Raw genomic sequence first — 21,705 nt, 5'->3', positions numbered from 1 at the left:
CGAGGTGATGTATCGATCATCCATTGACAAACACAATAGAAATTTTAGATGTGATGTGAGAGGCCCCCATCCATAATTTATCAGTAGGCCAAATGTGAGTGACGTGGGGTGTGGACTGGGGGGAGTACTGAGTATTGATTAGTGGAGGTGGGAGGGGAGAGCATAGCACAAGGGGGCTCCAGGGAGACAAAAGGGGGGTGGAATAGCATGGTGCTGAGGGGGTGAAGATGGAGCACAAGAAAGCCATTAAGGATGGCAGTGTTACCAGACACTGGCAGAAACTGAGAGCGCAAGAGAGAAGCGCAAAGATTGGAGGAATGGGAGAAAGAATGAGAAAGAGGTCAACACCATCCCCTCCCCACTCACATACCCCTTTCCATCCCACCCCTTCCATCCCCCCCACCACCCCAATCAATATGACCATGTCAAAACATAAAATGCATGCTTTTGCTCTTAAGTAAAAGGTGTCTAAGATTTTTAAAAGCATTGATTCAGGGACGGGTCGATGGAAATCAAGGCATATTTTCCTGTGCAAAGAGGGGTAATAACACTCAGCTGATAATAACAAAACAGAGCAGACTCTACAGTGTCTGCACAGAGTGAACTGGTCAGATTACTGCATCCCACACCCCCAGTACAGGTCGCAGGCAAGGGGACAGGTCAAGGATTTGAGCGCTGTCTATGCAAAACTGCTCTGAGATTTGTCTGTGGGGAAAGCTCTAGAGAGCACCAGTTGATGGCAATGGACTTTTACTGGAGCATCTGCCATAAACATTTAACACATTAAAGTGAGGGGTATTGAAGAAGTTTTCACAGGCTCTGTCCTGGGGGAATAGAGACCGTCAAACACAAAGGCAGAGTAGATACATCCTCTTCTTTGCAATGCTGGCCACAGCATTGGCTAAATACATTTAATGACAGTTCTTTTGAATCACATTTAGTTGTTAAAACTTGTCAATCATCCTGCCTTGATGTGACATTACTGCATTATTCTTACGGATGACTTTCAAGCTCCACCTATATATATATTATCATAAGGCTGCAAGACTTCTCTGCGCCCTGAATAAAAGTCAGTTACCAGGGAGAGAAAGGCAGAACATCCTGGGTGAGTCTGGTGGTTAAGGAAAGTTTTTCCTAATGAGGGCACACAAGTGAGGCAAAGGCAACCTCTGTACCTGCAATTTGGACACAGCACCACCCATGAAGAGACAAGTTACAACAGAGCTGGCACAAAGAGACAGACATACACAAATTGAGACAGAAAAAAAAACAAAATGATGACTAAACAGGGTTCAGTCTTGTGTCTGTTTTTATAAATAACAGTGGCAAAGGTCTGAAAATACGTGGTGTGTCCAGTGAATACAGTTTATGAATTCACTTTTTAAGCAAAAGGTATCACAACTGACAGAATTAAGTCCCAAAAGGAATTTAAATTTGTAAACAAAATGGAAGAGAAAGATTAGAAATTAAGTCTCTGACAAATGAATTGTTGCTATTTTGGCAAAGGAATCATCTAAAAAAATAAACTTCAGCAGCAGATTGTGTAATCTTTACGTTCCGTGTCCTGGCTCCTTATGCTTGTTAGAAATAGAAAGACGTCTCCAACATCATCATTTTGTTCAAGTGTGTCTTGAGGTGGTCCATTCACAGCCACCTTGCAGTTAAATCTAGTGATATTTCTGATAATTGTAAAGTATTATATTTTGTCCAGAGGGGGGTGCTCTGGGTTAACTGTTGTAGCATGCTTGGAAAAAACGTAAGACTTTGGTATGTTCACGAAGAGATAAGCTAACGCACTGTGCAGCAACAGAGGCACACAAACTTCAATGTGAGAGAAGGAAAAGAATTTAAAGAGGGAGGCTATTTCACCTCAGGTGAGCCTTTGGGTTACTAGTTAACCTCTGATGTTCTTGTGTGTCCTCATTAGCTGAAACAAGAAGACACAATTGAAAAGACACTTAATAGCACACTCTTCTCTGTCACAAATGCATGTTTTTTTTCTTTGGATATGCAACTTTTTTATCCACCACTGTATATAAAATCACCCAATTTGCTTGACACTAATTTCAAACCATGGCCTATCTCTAGGTGTGGCTATACTCAGAAGACACTTACATGTCCACAAGCACAGAGGCGTATAATAAATTACATGACATTACAATGACACAATAAAATCAACATCTGGCACAACTTAGCCAACTCCCTTCCTCTGTTCGCTCCCTTGGCCTTAAATAGCTTGTAAATCAGGCTTTAAAGCTGAAATATAGTTCATATCGGAATGATAATGTTTGTTCTAAGTGCATAATGAATAAGTCAAACAAATATTTTTTGAAGTTGATCAAGAAAGAGATCACATTACGACAACAAGCACTTTATGGAGCAACTGGTAACCGGCCATGCCTTGATAATATGACAAGATGGTCGCAGTGCAGCTTAAGAACGAACCACCAGGTCATTCTAACACCTCAAATATAGTTTTCAGCTTAAAGACGTGCATGCTTGCACAAACAGGATAGGACCATGACCCATCAGATGCTAAACCTAATGCTAAGACCTTTGCATCACGTCAATGGCTGACCCGAGCCTCTCTCGTCACATGTTTTGGAAATCACAGTCAGCACACTATTTAGTCATTTGTTTGGCTTCATCTTGATTGTTTTTTAATCTGTTTTCAGTGCAACACATGAGAATGTGGGAAATGGAGGCCAGCTGGGAGATAATCTGGTCACCTGATCTCGGCTTGGTGGATGCAATGACAGCCGTGCTGTGCCACCGTGTGTCATATGATGAGGGGGCCGAACAGCACGGGACTGACTCACCGTCTATTACCAGACAGATGACCATGGCAGGACAACATGGGGGGAAATGGAGGAAGGAGCAGGGTTGAGGTCCCATGTAAGGCGGCGCAGGAGGAAATGAGGGAGGAACAGAAAGAAGAGATACTTTGTGTCACACTGCAGCGGGATAGAGGGAGCTCTGCTGGCGTTCTAGCCCACTTTCTGATGCCAGCAGCTTTGGAAAAAAACACTGTGTAACACATCCATGTGTTGATGCATACACAAATTTTCTATATGTGAGCGTGTGCTCATTTGTGTGCATTTGAAAGCTTTATAAATTTCAAATTCATGTGGCCAAATGAAAATAAGATTTACTCAATAAGTCTCATCTTTCAGAAGAGTCAACACAAATAGCTCGTGTTCAAATGAAAAACAAAACATATGCCCTGCATTTGTTAAAGAGACACTGTTGATGCATGTTTGCAATAACGTTAGTTCTCTGTGGAAATGGAGCCAGATGACAGATGTCATCACTTGGACAGAGAGGGGTCGCAACAGAAACACATCTCTATCAATATCTTGGATTACCACTGTCACACATGATAACTGCCCAAAACAGTTCAAGGGCCAGGCAGCCTGCTGGCACTCTCGTTTAAGCAAGTGCGATATGATGGTGTATATCGTTTGACAATAGAAAAATGTCTACCATGTGATGCTCTGTCATTAAACCCATCAGAGCCTGTCAGGCCCACCTGAAAGCTCTACAGCAAAAACAAACTGGGAGTTGAAATCCAGCCAGACAGGACAAAATGAGGAACTTGTACCTAAAATATATTTTTCTTCTGTTGTACAAATGTGGTTGGGTTTGGAGTAATCAGACACGAACCAAAAAAACTGTAACATACTTTGCAAAGTATGAAGCTGTTGCCACAGATCAGTCCTCCACAAACCTCTTACCACCCCCGCAAAAATGACGTCACGCAGTTTGGACACTGTCTACAAATGACAACCACGTACAGTTAAGGGTCCAGAAGAAACGAGACAAAAACACTGCAACCAACTTTTGTTCAAACAATCACAAAGCTGGAAGGGAATAACAGCTTATATCTCCAACAAGATGGTCCTGATTTACATGACAGTTAAACGGGTGCTTCTGGCCGAGCTGAGGACAGACATATTTGGTTTCAACATTTTTAAGGATATTGTCTTCAAGCCCCTGATTACATTTGTTCACAAATATGGTTTAGAAGTTGTTGTTTTTTATATTTGTTGCATTGACAAATTATCATTTGTCACAATCTTGATTGAAAATTTAAATATGAGTAAATCCCTCTCATTTGTTGAGATTAGAATTTGAAATGTGAGAAATACAAGCCTTTCCATTTGGTGATTTAATATAAACAGTTCACCCACTGAACTCCAGAAAATGCACTAAATGAGGATATGCATCATTATCGAGATATGAGATAACCAATATCAGAAAAAGAGATGTTGGTCGTATTGAACTGCCCTACCCCCATGAATGCAGATGATTTAATCACAAGTGTAACAAATGTTTTTTGGCTGCCCTTTTTCATTAAAAGCATGCTGCAGATACTGAAATCAAAGCTTATTCCAGGAATTAGGGTATGAAAATCATGTTAGCTCAATTAAGTAAATTAAAGTGCGCACATCAGACAGAGCCCTGCACGACTAACACAGAGCATTCTCCTGGCAAGGCAGAGGCATAATAAAGTCAAAGAATCATGTCTTAATTGAAATGCACTTAAAAAGGATCATGCTGACAAATGCGATTGTATTGGGGCGCTAATGTGAACACCTCCTGCCTCTCCTCTTCAAATCCAATGAAACTGAAATATTCTGAGCTGCTGACCGCTTCCTGATACAATCAGCTTGACAGTGGCACAGCAAAAGCAGTGAGGAAGAGGGCCGTGAAAAAAAATGGAAGCAGGTAATCAATTTAAAACATAGCACTTCCCTCACTGCCCCACACATATACACGCCATGTCAAGAGCACTTAATGATCAAAACAAAAAAAGGGTGTAGATAACAAGACATCATAGCCTTATCAGTCTTCTCAAAGGAGACCATTCACTTGTCTGAGCTCATAAAAGCCTGAGATGGACCACTCTGTATTTAGCTTTACAACTATCTATTAACTGGCACAGCACATGCACACACCCCTTACAACACATTCACGTACACATTTTTGTGTGCATGCTGAAAGACTCCTGAGCCTTTCCATATATCTTCTCTCGATTTCATTAATAAGAGGAGAGTACTGCTCCATATGTCTGGTCAGTGAGGAAATCCATTTAAGTATCTCCTGGTCAACAGCACTGATCACTTTGTTTGAATTTTAGCCCAAATACATAGTCATCAATTATGACTTAACTACCACGAATGCCTGCAGATGTGTCCTCCAGAGCTCGGCCTGCAGATGTTTTGAAAAGTAGTATGCGTGTCCCAAAAATACAGCTTGGATTTAACAGGGTGTCTGAACACAGTGAAACATTAATATCCTGGTTAAAAAAGGATTATTATTATTATTTGTTTCTCTCTAAGGCACTATACTGCAGCCTAGTTTTCTCTGTACTAAACAGAATATATTAGGGTGAATCATAGTGGGAAAGGAGGCAAAAATGTTCATCTTGCCAGTTGAAAATTGTGTGTTGAAAATAAACAACTCTCTCCCTTAACACTTTTATTTTATTTAGTAGTAGTTGATGAGAACATTGTACTTGAATTGCAAACACTAAATACCTACACAGCTTTTCAGCTTACACTATGTTTCACAAACAAGCCTTCCCCTCCACATATATATGTAAGCGAAGCAAAAATAGATTGCACACAGTTGGACTGCTGATATGAAAACAAAGAGTAATGTGTTTGCTATTTTTCTTACCATTAGTGTGTTTGCTGCTGAGCAGAGCAATACTCTAAGGTAATTCTCAGGAGGAGCCACTAGGGGAGCTTCCAACCCCCTTTTCAGTAAACTTGAGCAGTGTGTGCAAACACAGGAGCACAAAATAGTCTCACTCACAAATACAGAGTAGTAGTAGTTACAAAAAGAGAAGGAAGAGAGAGATAAGACATGTGATCTTGGAGGACTTTGCTTTGAACATTAAGTTGCCTCTTTCACACACAAAAAAAACAGACAGATCCTCTAATGTACTTTGTTATGTTCGTACTGCAGCCTCCATATTTTCATTATCAAGCCATCCTCATTCACCTCTCAGTGTTGACAGTGCTGTGTGACACAATGAAGGAGCCAATACACTATTGTAATACAGCCTAGTATAGTAATGGGAATTCTCTGTGCCCCAAAGTACAGAACACACCTCCTTTATGCATTACACATCTAAGATATTTAAGCTCTTTGTAAGAGTTAAGTCTTGGAGCCGTGCCGTGTCATTCTGTAGGGGATGATAGGGAGCTTTAGTCATGTCTGTATTAGCAGGATGACTTCCAAAGCCTCTGGGATGATGTGTTACAACCACTAGCTCCAGACAGTCCCAGCGTTGATACCCAACTCTGCCTTGCCCTAAGCGCCAAATCAGAACCCCAAATAGGCCTTGCATTAAAGGGGATAAGCCTTACCACAGGGACTGACTATTCACTAAATAAGATCAAATCAATCAGTGCAGGTTTATTGTGAATCAAAATAAATAGAAATGCTAGGGTTGAACAGTCCAGCATGGGGGTGGAGCCATGCAGCAAAGCTCTGATTTGTGTGGTGTGCACATGAGGAAAGACTGTGTGAGATTATGGTACTTTATTAAAAAACTTCAAGGGGGGAAAGTGAGACTTGAGACCTGTGAACATCAACTGACATGAATTCTAGGACATGTGTTGTCTTCAGAAGTGGGAAAGGCAGTGTTTTCCCTTCTTGGAGCAGGAGAACATGGTTCTTATTCTAAGATAAATACCGCCCATCTGTCTGGTGCTGTATGGTGACAGTGTGTGTGTGCCAATAACGGAGCCCTTCAAGAGACACTTAGGTCTGTGTGTATATTTTCATAGTCTGATTGAAGTAAAACACAGCCTTTAATGTATCATTTCAAGTGAACACCGTGCCCAAATGAAAACACACACACCTACAACCCCACTTAATTGAAGGCTACAGGTTTTCACATAGCAGGCAGTTTTTTTCCCCCTTTTTTTCCAAGGGGAGAAGAGAGCACTTTTTGAAATCAATATTCTCAACTTGTTTTCCTACAAATTAAAGCTGCCATTCTCAGACTGGTGTCACCAGGGACCAACACTGAGAGACAGAGAGGGATAAGAACTGCAGCAGTAAAGTTTTATATTTCAAGCAAAAAAAAAAAAAACAAGGGGGGGGGGGAATTGAAACGTAATCCTGCATTATCTCAAAACGACAGAGAGAGAGGGAGGGAGGGAGAGATAGAGATAGAGAGACAGAGAGAGAGAGATGGGGAAACATATACACCAAAAGGGAGCCCAGATGCTATTTCTGTTTTCTGACAGAATAGGGGAGAATATTCAAAAAGAAGAATAAAAATATCATGACATGATCATAATTTCAAATGTTCTTCACACATTCCTCTTTGAGATATAACATAATAAAGTCTGTTACAATAACTTGCAGTTGACATACTTTCCATCTGTGGGAGAAGAATTTCATTGGCACAAGTTTCTACCTTATATTCTTTCTCAATAACATGCAATTGCCTGCAGTTAGTCTACATAACATGCAATTTACACACAAGACTACACTTTCCTTGCTGTCTGCTCCGGTAGGCCAGGACTGTATTTTGCTACAAAAACAAATACACTCTTCAGGAAGCACTGCAGTGCCTAAAAACCTCAATTAGGTTCATCAATATTTGATGGAGTGGCTCTGATAAGGCCTGGTTGCTTCCCCCCACCCCTCCTGAGCCCCTGGGCTGGCGTGATGTCTTTAATTGTTGGCCCAAAGCATTGGAGACAGACAAGACTTTGTTTGCTCAGTAATGGATGGCTGTGTCCCTAACACAATATTGAGCCTGGCTGTTGTGTGAGCATGACTGTCGTACTCCTGGCCTCTAGTAAGAATGGAAAAGGGGAGGGAGATGGATGTTGACAGGAGTGGAGGAAAATGGAGGAGTCATGTGATAAACACACCCCCCTACATCCCAAACATGATGTGCAACACAGTACGTCAAGTACATACTGACACCCAGTTGCAGGACAAGAGAACCACAGGACTTGCATCCATCACTTCCACCACTGTTAACTTGTTTCTCTTCCATGTCCAACTCTTACAAGTAAAGAACTTCTCCATCACTATGTGGAGCATTATAGGCAAGAAGCATCCGCGTCAGGCCGAGCTCTTCTCTTAAAAAACAATCTTGCACAGATGGCAAGGCTGTCAAGATAAAACAGGCTCGACGGGAAAACATGAAAGACAGTCCTCACCCTCCCTGGATCCCTCTATCTCCTCCTCCTTCCTCTGGCGTGTGTGTTGCTTTCACCTTGGCATGTGGTGTTTGCATTCTCCCTTCTTGCTTGTGCTCCTCTTCCAGGACCTCTGAGCTGTCCTAGGAGGTGCCTTTACTAAGGGATTTCTCTTCATTGACTTCTTGGGTAAATTGATTTAATAGCCAACACTTGGGGCCTTTTCTCACGGTCTCCTCTTTCAGCAGCGGCAGGCTCCGTCACGCCCTGCCATATTTCTCAACTCAGGATGTCTGGGCTATTTTCCAGGGCCATTGGAATAAGAACTGACGAATCCCTTTCAAGGTCCCAAGGAGATAATCTCCTGTCATTTCTGATTTGCATAACATTATTTAAAATTTAATGTAATAGCATTAAGTTATAGAGGACCCTCCCTTTCCAGTGAGCCCACATCTGTTTGTGGTGTGAGTGCATACTTGTGCATATGTGCATGTGTGTATGCAGAGGCACAGCACTGTGGGAGCTCATCTCTGATAGGGCAACAGGAAGCCCCCTTCTCCCTTCTTTCGCTTTACTTCGTCTTTCCATCTTCCCAGAGCGACCCCCACCTTCCAGTCTGTCCCTGCTAACACAGACTACAACCACATTGTGCTGAGATAATCAACAGATCGCTCAAAGCAACTGAAAGCGGTATCAGATCTATCCGCACTGCAGCACGCACACACGCACATGCAAAAACATACGTAACAGCTAACAAAGCACGGTGTCCCAGGGTACAGGGCCAAGGCATAGCCCAAAGGACAGAGGGCCGGATACCATTCCATTTGTCGGATCCGTACATGTCCTACTTAGGAGGTTGCAATGGGACTCAATTAGGCTTGAACCAAGACGAGCTGATAAATTAATTTATTAATGAATACAGTGGAATGGAGAATGTAGGGATGCACTTGCTCGTTTGTTTGGGGTTGGCCAAGCCAAACAGTTCCACTACAATACCAGGCTTTGATTGGAAAGAGGAGGGTCAAACAGGGATTATGCAATGGAGACTTCAATAGCTTTGTGGTGGGTTTGTGAAAAGGACAAGCTGGAAAACAGTGCTGTTTCAAAATGTATTTTAAACAGAATAAAAAAAATTGCACTGAATGCTCTGTGCATCATCTCATCCTGCATTTATGTTAATGTTTTTTTCTCTGTCATCTCCAAAATCATATGGTAGCATGCAGACACAATTGCAGGTACATTTGTACACAATGTGCAATTGCATTACTGATTCATACACAGACAAACACTGTGTATGTTTGACACACAGGCAAATGCACACAGGAACATGTACCACAGTCATACAAGAATAAAACATACACAAACTGATATACACACCATCTATTCTCTGTGGTGGAGCATCTTCCACACATTAAAAATAAATTCATTCAGAGTTAATTTGGAGAATGTTTGGTGATGCAGGGCAGGAATACCATCTGAGCTCTGGGAATTGTAGATTGCTTCCCCTCTCCCTAAGGCATTCTCTTTGTCTATCTATTTGGTGTGATTAAAAATACAATGATGAATGCATATTTTTTCCAGATGAATAACTTGAAGGGGTTGGCAGCAGATGAATCAGGGAGCAGCGTGTTGGTAGAGAGACTGGCCAGGTCAGACAGATCCACAATCAGATCCTCTGTAGGCTGGACTTTCTCAGTGCGGAGAAAAAAAAAAAAAAAGTGGCGGTCATCTGGACAACACGGGGCAGGATAAAGTTTTGTTCACGTTGGAGTTTCAAGAAACATCTCTGTAAAATTAAATATCCAATTATCCTGAAAACTGAGGTGCACCTCCACATATTGTGTCAATAAATTGAGAGACTATTTGTCCAGAATCATGACTAATGTCACCTATGTTCACCAGTAATACTTTGTCACAGTGCAACTAATAAATGATACACCTGGATTAAAATAGAAAAAAATTATGTGATTAGTTGTACATATGTACCTATCTGGAGAAAGTTGGTCTGGCTGAATACACACATCTTATTTCACGCAACTAAATTTATTCTAGACTCTAAATTTCATTGTAATCATCTTAAAAAGTTCAATGCATGTGTCTGTATTTTGAAGATCATACAGGGAATGCTCCTTACATTCCAGCCAAAGCAAAATAATTTCACATAATGTTCATTAGACCAGTTGCAACCAGATAAATCTGTGCATTTGACAGTATATTGAGTTTGTGTGTAGGCTCACATTAGTCTGCTGCAGGAAGGATGCATACTGTGCATGTGCTGAGCTTTTGGTTTGCCCTCTTGGTTAGCCGCCTGCTAACGAATGAATGAACTTGAATTAATAATTTAATTCCACAGCTCTTCTAGACTTCGCAAAAATTGTCAGACCAGATGGATCAAATTCTGGTCGTGAAATCATTTTTCAAGGTTTTGAGATGCTCAAAACAATTTATGCAGCTGCCACAACAGTAACAAAAGAGTTGACCACGGTGGAGTCTATGACATAAGCAAATGTCGACGGTCGTTACTGTTAATGCCAGAGAAAAACAGTGTCCCAGTCCAGCTTTAAGTTTCTTTGCGAGGCTGAGACAACTGCATTGTCTTAAAACACTATTGTGCACAACAATTTTGTTTAATACTAATCAATGCATGCATTTACTCTAACACATATATATCCAAGCTACAGTTAACTTGGCATCGAACATGTGACATGTAAGCCTTCTCAATGGAAGGGGAGGGTCTGGGCTTGAAAGGGAGCAGTTGAGGCTCATATCCCCAGTAGGGATCGCTCTTGGCAGGGCTACTGAGTGCACCCCCTCCCCCTCACTCCTCCCCCTCTGACTGCCCTCAGCTAACCAGTGAGAGAGGAAGGCCCTCCTCTCCTTACAATTCAACTTCAGAGAGCATGCCTTTTGCTGCTTCAAAGCTTTGATACCAAAATAGTTCAGGAAGTCTCTCTCTTAAAAATTCCCCAGCAGACAATGATTCCGGGGATAGGGAGAAAAGAAAGAGGATGGATAGAAATAAAAAACATAGAGGAGTGAGAGGTTTACTAGGAATGAAAGAAGGAAAATTTATGAGTTCCTTATAACTTTTTATTCTGGCAGTGAGTTCTTGACCAGCAAATAAATCTTTGCATGAAAGGAATTCAGACAGATTTGGAGCTCAAAACAGCATAGAAGAAAAGAGGTGTGGAAGATCCTTATGGGAGAGCCAAGATTGGTCTCCTTTGAGGCCATTAACTTACAGGTCTTTCAGGGTATCCAGAAGATAAATAATACATGTTTTGTATTCATAGCCTCTCAACGAAAAGAAAAGAATACCTTAATAATAAAGTTAGTAATGAGTTAAAAAAGCAGAGATACTTATGGGAATGATGAGGACGTGAAAGAAACAGAGACAGAAATAGACACTAGATGCGTTTTCATTTAATTATCAAGAAACTTTAAATGAATGTTGGACATTGTTGCGAAAAAAAGAAATGGGTTAGTTACACTTTCATCAAATAGTTAGGGGTAAATACACTAGGTCACACAATGCATATTTTTATCATAAGATGATGGTGTCTGAAATGCTAATGTGTGGTTGTAACACACAGTAGGTGTAGAGGTCTCAAACTTGGAAACGAAACTGGTCGTCTTGGCCTACAGCCTTTCAACAAAGAAATGGAGACAGTGCTTGAGGAAATTCTTTCAGCTGGGCAGGTTGGCTTTCATGCCAGCTATTATTGGCCATGCTGCCTGACATCTGAAGGCAATGTCCAAGTTTAAGATTGTCCAGACAGATGCCAGCAAAGAACAAGCTGATCAGTCAATTGTTTTTTAATGTCAGAACTTATTTTTAAAAAAAAGTTTCCATCTCGCCTTTTGGATATTTACTCTTTCAGCAAAAAAATGCCAAAAACACCTCAACTGAGTACAACAAGATTTTTTTTCATTAAAAGGACTTCTTTTTATTTTATTTTGTCATATCATCAACATTTTTTGATATGACATTCATAATGCGCATTAAAACCTGTTGATGGAAACACGACTACTGAAAACTTATTCCTGAAAAAGTGTTATACCGATTTGAACAGATATTCTGCGACAGTTTTGACACCCTGATGCAATACCACGTATGCCTTTGGGTACTTTGGTGATGGAGTTCATGGGTAGATGGTTACCAGTGAGTAACTGCTATGCCAAGTGATCTAAAGTGACCATACTTTGGACAACTGCAATGGCTCATGAGAGTGACAAGTAGGGTTTCTTTGGCAAGTTCTGTATATGGAATAGATACGCATGTCTTGGCTGAAATCATTTGCCTGTAAAACATGAACTGGAGAAAAACAGGGTATTTAAGGATGGTGACTGTGACGTAACTGGTCACAACACTGGCAGACTGCCCTTCAAAAGCAAACTTGGTTAACAGGCTGACTCACTTGTCAAGTTAGAGGGCACGTGTTTGAGTTCTTGCTCATTCTGTGGGTTGGATCAACCGCAAGCTCCCCCGCTTACTCAACATATAGGCCTGGGTTACCTTGTTCATTCAGCAATGCCTAGCACTGGTAAGATGAAAGCCCTTGCACCTGTCAAACAAACTGCTGGAACTGTGATAAATTAATGATCAAATGGCTCACAGAGAAGTACAGTGGCATTACTGAGCCTAACCACCAAAGCCAAAGAAATGAAGACAGAGAGAAAGGGAGAGGCAGGGAGCGAGAGAGGGGGAGAGGAGAAGAGAGAGGGGGAGGAGAGGGAGAACACCAGAGTGGGAAACGTTGAAATGAGGTAGAAAAGAACAAACTCAAAAAAAGAAAATTACATCAAAAGTGAGTGACCGTAGACCGGTGCCGTTAATTCAAGGCAAAAGGATTGGTGGGAACACATATCTCACTGTGGTTGTTGCAGTGCCCTCTAGTCTGTGCAATATGGACAAAGCATTGATGATGAACTGTGACCGTTTGATGTCACCCATATATCGGACATAACCCATAGATGGTCCAAGTTAAAGTGTAGGTATAAATTACCTATAGGGATATTCAGGTCGAAGCCTTTATGGACCATCAAACTATTGAAACTAAAGCATTACACACATTCAAAAGCTGCCTTCAACCTGAAACACTGGCCCAGTGGTTATATCAGATTGGTTTCAGTATTTCCACATTGCAGTAAACACATATACTTTGATGGGACAAGATTTTTCTTACAGACATACAAGAGAATGTCAGGAAATCAAAACACTCCATTCAAACTCAGACAAAATTTATTATTTATCTGCAGTTCCGTGGGGCTTTACATGATCATATTCTCCATCATACACTGTGAGCATGACTGAATATACGATGAAGGATTTGTTATGGCTTATGAGGAAATTGCGTTGAAAAAGGTTTTGGTAAACAACACATGCTTGTGGGCGTTTTCTTTTTTTTTCCCTCTGTATTTTTAAATGCCTACTCAAAACCCATCTCTTCTCCTTGGCTTTTGAGACTTAAGAAACTTTAACTTACTTTTATTTTTTTTTCTCTTTTATTCTTATGTTATTTATCTTGTCTTTTATTTGTGATGCTTATTACTCTGTAAAGCACTTTGGTCAGCAGTGGTTGTTTAAAAGGGCTTAACAAATAAAGTTGGATTGGATTGGATCTTCAGTTTTAAGTAGGAAGTCACTTGCAAGCTGTACAAATGGGGATGTGAACGACTCAGGATTTTGCAAGTCAAGATGTCAGACGCAGATATTGATATGTTGGTTGAGTAAAAAAAAAAAAATTGCTGTACATTACATGTAGTATGAACAGTAACCACGACTCACAACCTGAAAACAATAAGATGAGCTGATGGCTCCTTCTAGCAGGTCCTATAAGACAGTGAGGCACTAGCACAGGTGATCTGAGAGTACTGAATAAGTAAGGAAAGTGTTGACAGCATTCCACATAACAGCGATAGAATGACATAATGTCAACAAAAACAGGAGAGGGGTTAGTAAGTGGTGTAAATATACATCACAAAGCTCTCAAAGCCAGCTCTGACAAAACCATAATGCTAGTAAAGCATTGCTTATTTTATTCTGAAGCCAAGATCACTGCACTGGATGTGATTTTTCTTGGCAACTGATCCAGGATCATGCTGGACAAGGCAGACAAAATAAACCAGAGTTTTAATTACTACTTCTGTAGACACTGAGAGCATGGCAAAAGTCAGCTTATGCGTTTAAAAATTGTCACATCTCCAGGTACTCTAGTATGTCATCCAGGTTGCTGTGACAGAGCACTGTGCCTTATCCCATAATGTATAATGAGACTAGGGCTGAAACGATTCCTCGAGTAACTCAAGTAATTTGATTACTAAAATTCCTCAAGGCACATTAAATCTGAACTGTACTTTGTTTCGCACTTAGGGCTGGGCACTGAAATTTGGTATTAAACGGCTGAATTATGTAAGACCAGAATATCGATAAGCTTAAGTTTAGATATATTTTATTATCACACAGCTGCAGCGTCTCTCCTCTCTGCGTCAATGCAGTTCATACATACAAGCGCATCCAGTACACACACATACACACACACACAGAGGAGGTCAGGGCGTTTCTCTTACCCTGTCTGTGTCTGATCTGTTGACTTTCTTCATCAGCAGGATGTTTTATAGTCACCCCAAAACCCAACTCGCGTTTATTTCTGTTTTCCCAGGACAAATTCACCCGCACTTCAGTTTTCACAGCAGAAAGCTGCATGTGGAGGAGACTTGTTGTTAATGACGGAGTTTATTGAAACAGTCAAAACTAATGTGATGGTGAATGACATCGACACCAACCAGGTGTATTTATCAGATTAAATAACTACAGAAGGAGGCCTTTACATGAAGTATCTCTCTGTCAGTAACTGCCAGACCTCCTCAGAGTAGAGCGAAAAGGTGAGTGAGGAGAAGAGGGCACACTGATCATTAATCAATCACTGATGCCTTCATCCTCTCAGACTGATTGAAAAAATGCCAAAATTGGTCACAAACTATATCTGAGTGTCCATACAAATAAAGTCTGTGTGTGTGAAACACTGCAGAGAGTAACATCATGCTGTTCACAGTCTGCTGTCATTAGTTTGACAGAAAGACAGAGAGCGTCAAATCTAGAAGGGAACCCGAGACCCGCGAAAGATTGTGTGTGTTTGATTATTTTAGTAGAACCAAATGACCCGAATCTCACAAGAGTTGTGCAAATAGTTTAACAAATTTCCCCTTTGGGACAATAAAGTTTGAAGTAGAAGTTGGCACAAATACGACACTAGACAATGACCGGGCTACTAATGAGCAAGTATCTGAGAACACAAACTATCTCTCAAGAAAGTAACACCAAGCAGTTGGCAGGAGTGATTAGAGTAAGCACCAGTGCATTCTCTCCATGGCCTGCATAGTGCAGAATACTATACCTGGAAGTCAAACTTTTCTGGCTTCATTGGAAAGTGAGCAACTTTCATACTGTATGAATCAATGGGGCCCTGCATCCAGTTCTCTTTATACATTCGTGCTCATATGCAGTTATCCGGCTAACAACCAGCCTTCCCGATGCTGCTCCTCCAGCCTTTGATAAGAACAGAGGGAAATTAAAATCATGAACCTGAATTATGAATCCAATGACAAGACAGCCTCTGGAGGCTCTTTCTCAGTACAATCTCTCTTGGCTATTTCTCTTCCAATCCCTCTTTCTGGCTCTCTCACTTTTGCATGTTCTTTATTTCTGTTTCATTCTCAGTGTTGCTCTTTCACTTTTTTCTTTCTCTCAACCCCGCCCCCTTCTCTTTTGGTCACAGAAGCTTCAACTGCTATCAAATTCTATAAGAGCAAGAGACAGAGAGGGGGAAAGAGGAAAAAAGTTTCAAACGACGATAACACACAGTTTGATAAAACTGACAAGGGACTCAATTAAGGCTTTCCTGTCAAAGCTGGAGTGATATTTTATTAAGTGGCAGTGTGCCATTCGATGGGTACATCAAGCGACACATCTGTAGACGAGAGGACTGCACCAGCCGGGTAAGAGGGACACATGTTGCCACTTTCAGGAAACATCAGTCGAAACTCACTTCATCACGTCTGTTGAAAATTTAAGAGGCCCCAATATTAGGATGCTCATTTACTTTTTCATGCACCGCCGCTAGTATTTGAAGATAGAATATGGCTGTCCCCCTTTTCCTGCCTTTATTTCAAACACACTCAAGCACAAAGATCTCTGGTATTAGCTTTTGTTATAGTGCCATCAGAATAAAGTGTGTCGAAGAGTCTTGCAAAAGAAAACAACCAAAGCCTGACTGACTGTCACATATTCAGCTTTTAAGAAACAGATCTTTATGCCAACAAACATGCTTATATCCAACTGTAACTGTGTCAAATGTTTCTGTGGGTTGTGAGTCTCCTTGATTTATACAATGAAGAGTACAAAGAAAAAGCTGCAAATTGCATTACACATATTACTATACAGAACATTGTTTTGATTGATTTGTTTTTTTGTTTTCCCTTTGTGAATATGTACTCAAACAATTATTAATTGAAATGTGCTCTGGCCCAATACCAAACTAGGGGAGCACAATTCATGTAAATTTGATCAAAATCACAATATGGCCTACTGCAATTCTCCAATGTGTGAAAGCACAATATTTGAGTCAAAATACCATTTTAAGTTAAATATTGTGGTGCTACAGAGATGCTCAGCAAACACAACCTATTCTACACCCTTAAGAAAATATTTTTGTTTGATACAGACCCACACAGAAATCACACCATAGTCACTGAATGGGTCTTTCAATGAAAATGTGCGGAAACAATGTCAAAATTAACATTCCCTCTAACATAGCATGTCATAATGCTATTGCAATGTCAGTCAAAAGTGGCTGTTAGATGTTTTTTTCTGACACACTCAGATGGCAAAAATGTACTTTTCTTCTCTTTTGATGGGGAAAAAAAAGGCCACTGTTGTTTCTTTCAACAACAAATATTTTTTCCTGTTCCAAAGTAATATTCTCATTTATTTCTCCAGCTTTAACATTTTATGGTCTCGGAAGTCTACTATCTAGAGTGGCCCCCCAAGGACAAAGTACACACATCAGCACATGTATTAAGGGAATGAAATCCAAATAAAAAAAAAATGCTACAAACGGCAAAACATATACAAAAGTGACAACAAATATACAAAGATATAACTGCAAAATGCAAGATTGGACAAAGAGGAGAAACTTGAAAGATTTGATAAACTGGACCTGCTCTCGTCCAAGGGGCATCATGGCCTGGAGGTAGAGTGGCTGTCAAGCAACCGAAGGGTCACTGGTTCGATCCTCTCTTCCCCCCGTAACTATGTCAAAGTATCCTTGAACAAGACACTGAGCCCCTAATTGCTCCTGATGGCTCTACGACGGACTGGCAACCCGTCCAGGATAAACCCCGCCTCTCATCCAATGTCAGCCCCCCCCCCCCCCCCCCCACAACCCTTAACAAATAAGCGGTATAGAAAATGGATGGATGGATGCTCTCGACCACTAGAGAGATTGGTGAGATGTTTGGCCTGACAAAGGCAAATACACCAGTTGACTATGTTACTCCGTGTTTGTATCTGTATTGGTGTTCTTGAAAAAATTGTCAGTCAAATTGAAACTGTTACAATCCAAAGTTTGTATCACTCCCAGTACAGTTAAATGTTCTGAGATTTTATATTTCCAACAGCAGATATGTCACTCACTGTTTTTCATAACCCTCAACCATCCAATTGATCCTTTCCTTTGAATGGGTCTGACATGGCTGCTGCCGGATTTTGTGGCTTTTTATTAAAGGATCAGGTTTGTGAAACACAGTCTTGACTCATCAGAACAGGGAACATGAGAAGTAAAAAACATCCACAATAAACAATGTTTGTGGTCCTGGGAGTAAATCCCCTTATGGTAGAACTTTATCAAAAAATATGTACGTTCTTGTGCCCACTTTTCTCTGATTATTTCCGTCAAAATTTGGTCATACAGGGACTTTCATCAGGACACGGACACACACACATACACACACACACACAAAAAGAAAAATAGTATCTTGTTATTAGTTGTGTTTGTATGAACACATCTGCCACCCAACCTGCCACCTTACACTGTCATGCAATATCCTGACATCATTTAATTTCGGTCTCTGCCTCGGTCATAATTACTATGGCCACTAGAGTGCATCAGTCCCTTAAAATGTAAAGAAGTCTTTCTTGGTTATTGCATTTACACCCATTTCACCAAAATCCTCAGTAAGATAAAGGTAATGATATTTTAAAAACTGAAGAGTTCAGCTAGTGGTGTCAGCAAAAACAACGTCAACAACTTGCCATGATTTACATAGATTCCAACAATCTGACTTGAATTCTAACTCTTCATCTTCTGTTATTGGGGGGGAAACCCCAACTAGAAAATAAATTAAAATTACCAATCAGACAGAATGAAGACTGTTAATAAAGCATGCTGTTTATTCTCCTACCTCTCAAAGCGAAGTAAAATTTTTTCACCAGTGAGCTCACAGTGTCCCCTAGCGACCAGGAGCAGTTTATCAAGTCTTTTTTATGGGCCCTCTTCTTTTTTGTTTTATGTGTTTTTCCATGTGCAGCTGTTTTTCTGTTTTGAAGTGCAGTGTTTTCACATTATTTATTTTATATATATAAATCCACAGCAATTTCTGATTTTCAGCACATTCCCTTAGTGTTGGAGCCTGTACTTTTGAATGTGTTTTGTCCTCAGGGACTACCGTAAGCATCTGTATTCTATGGCTTTGACCCTAACACACTTTACTTTTGTTTGCATATACAAATTAAAACTCAGTCTACCGTTGCATTCATTTGAAGTTGCTTTGGTTGAGAGACTCGGCAAAATACCTAAAATGTAAAATGGAATGTAGCTCTCTCTGTCTATCACTGCAAACAGTAGGTTTGAGGAATAGCATTACATATAAGCTTGGATGTTTTCATTGACTACTGCACATATATTCAGTAAGTTCAACCCTACTTTAAATTTCTCTTTAAATAAAAGTAAACTTAATCCTTCAGAGAGAGAAAACATGGTGGTGGTGTTAAAAAAGAAAACAGCAGTGCTCTGATGTGCCAGGAAGAGGCCACAGTGTTACAGGAAGATAAAACTTTAATGCTGAAGCCTTTCTTGTAATTGAGATTTATCTAGTGGGTTGTATTGTAGAAAAAAATAAACAAAAATAAAACAGATACTCCTGTCCAACCCCACCCCATAACTCTCTACGTAAACATGCACATGTAGAATTCACATGTACTACATGAGACACTGTATATGTCTACATACCAGTTTGCCTTCATCCTCACAAATGCATGTGGAACTGACACTTGCTCACACAGGATCTCAGTGCTGACCATACATAGTCTGTTTGATCTGCAGCGAAAGCTCTGCTGGAGGACACAAAAAGCCAAGTTCAAAAGCCTTGCAGGTGTCAGTAGGCCAGGTCTAGATACATGAAACAATCAGTGTAAAATTGTCCACAGCTAAAAGACCAATAATGCACCTACAACAATGCTCTTCATGCTCAAATGCTGGAATGGCTCTATCCACATTAGTCAAGATTAAAGCTCTCAGCAGATCAAACACCACTGATGATTAGTGCAAAAGAATCATTGTCACTGATTAATATTTTGCTCCAGAGACGAGCAATAATTAATGCATGGTGTATACAATTGAACTCACAGCTGTCTGCTCTGTGTGGTTGGCACGGATGTCTGTAGGGGGCAGGGGCATGTAGTATGTTTGTGTTGTATATTGTATGTGAAGAGATACAGCATATACTGTATGACAGCTGCAATGAGTGAGGGTGGGAATTTGACATTCTTAAAGCCACATCTAAGTGATGCTACCAGAGAAACCCTGACAGATTCAGACATTCACACATAGCAGTGCCATTTTAATGAAAAGAATACACATACAAAATTATAAATGTCTGAAGGTTCCAACTCACACACTTACTGTGTAATTTCTTCTCCTTTCCATCCTCCTATCACTATCCCTAGGTTATATGTGACTGATAGATCCTTCTGCGCTATAGTTAAACAAATGAAAGTTGCAGGTTGTGCCACGGAGGCATCTCTTTCATCAAAGACTGGCAGGCTTGGTTTGAAGTGGGCTCCTGCCTCATTTGAGGACTACTGAGCTTAATGAGCTACTACTTTAGAGTGTGACATTTACATTCAGCCACCACATGTAGCATTACTTTGTTTATCTTCAGCAGCAGAAAACTGATGAGGTATTACAGGGCTGAACTTTGACCTTTGATAATTCAATATGAATTATATTTGGACATTTGAATCTTGATTCAGAGTGATCACAGTTTAGGAGTTGAAGTATGCTTAACTGGACCACCAAAACACTGCACCAGAGTCAAAACACTAGACTCTGGCACAGGGGACTCAAATTCAATCCCTGGTGAGTGGAGACAAACGTTTTGACAGACGTTGCAGCAGTAGACTGCTATTCATTTCCTGTTTTCAACCAGGGGTTAGTGTTTCAAAAACTACCATCGTCCACTAACCTGAAGAAGGTGCTTATTTGAGCTCAAACCACGATATTACCCCGAAACTAACCCGCCTTCGTCTAAACCTAACCGGACCTTAAACCAAACAGTAACACAATATACCAAACCCACAACAAACCCATATTTTTCTACATTGACTTGGAACGCGGGTGCAAAGGAGAGGTGCTTACATGTTTATCCGAGTGTCATAATAAAGAGTTTGAAAAGGTTTGTTTTAAAATGAACCGTTTAAATGCCTCAGTACACAACAGTGGAAGTCAGAAATCAACTCAACCACCCAAAATGTCTTAAATTGGGAGAATGGGTAAGGAGAGAATGAGAGAATGACCGAAACCCAAACCCTTTATTGCAGTAGCAGACTAAAACATTGTTTTCAAGCTTTATTTACAAATTCTTGTTGTTTCTAGAGGTAATTTTAGATTTAAGATGCAACTTTAAAGATTGAGACCACTGTTCATTTGTCATTTCCAACCAAGTTTACAGTTTTACTCACATGAGTTCAGTTGTGGTTATTATTGCCGCCATGACAAATGTCATGAAATTGATCATTGGTTGATTCTGAATGCTGTAGTTTAAGTATAAGGGACAGTGAATAAAACTGCTTTACAAATCTGCAGTCATATCTGAAAAAGTTACAGTAGGTGTGCACATGAGAACAAAGATCCCTGGATTTTTTTGGGGAAATGTTGGTCTGCACAAAATGTTACCAGTGGATCTGCCTTGAGTAGCTGTGGTTGGGTAAATCGCTTCATCAGTCTAATAAGAGACTGCAGCTCAAACTGGTGCCTACCACCTTCATATGACTGCAAAGTGAGTCAACAGAGTAATGTCTGAAGATGATGACAGACAGATGTGAAATGACCACAACACCGCACTGCCTGGTGGTGGGAACAACACTGTAAGAACACTGCTACCATCAGAATGATAATGAAGTAAGATCATGGATTAATTTTAGTACCTATAATCATCTACCCTTCACAGGATAAAATCTTAGCTTGAGGAGGAG

The 21,705-nt window shown here is 40.5% G+C and overlaps 1 protein-coding gene across 21 annotated transcripts in view; it reads right to left on the bottom strand.

Moving 5' to 3' along the window:
- Nucleotides 1–21,705, bottom strand: part of LOC147269674 (uncharacterized) — a 353,014-nt gene that overhangs the window by 263,503 nt on the left and 67,806 nt on the right. For 2 of the 21 annotated variants that reach the window (XR_015110556.1, XR_015110560.1), the window contains one exon: nt 19,463–19,566. The exons of the other annotated variants lie outside the window; for them this stretch is intronic. The gene's annotated coding sequence lies outside the window, so the exon portion shown is untranslated. The remainder of the gene's footprint in view (nt 1–19,462; nt 19,567–21,705) is intronic. 21 annotated transcript variants of the gene reach the window in all.

The sequence above is a fragment of the Aulostomus chinensis genome, chromosome 2 (assembly GCF_037954235.1).
Source record: "Aulostomus chinensis isolate RoL2024-O1b breed Wild chromosome 2, RoL_Achi_v1.0, whole genome shotgun sequence".
Lineage (NCBI taxonomy): Eukaryota > Metazoa > Chordata > Actinopteri > Syngnathiformes > Aulostomidae > Aulostomus > Aulostomus chinensis.
The sequence above is the reverse complement of the archived record's forward strand: the minus strand, read 5'-3'. Positions and strand labels throughout refer to the sequence as shown.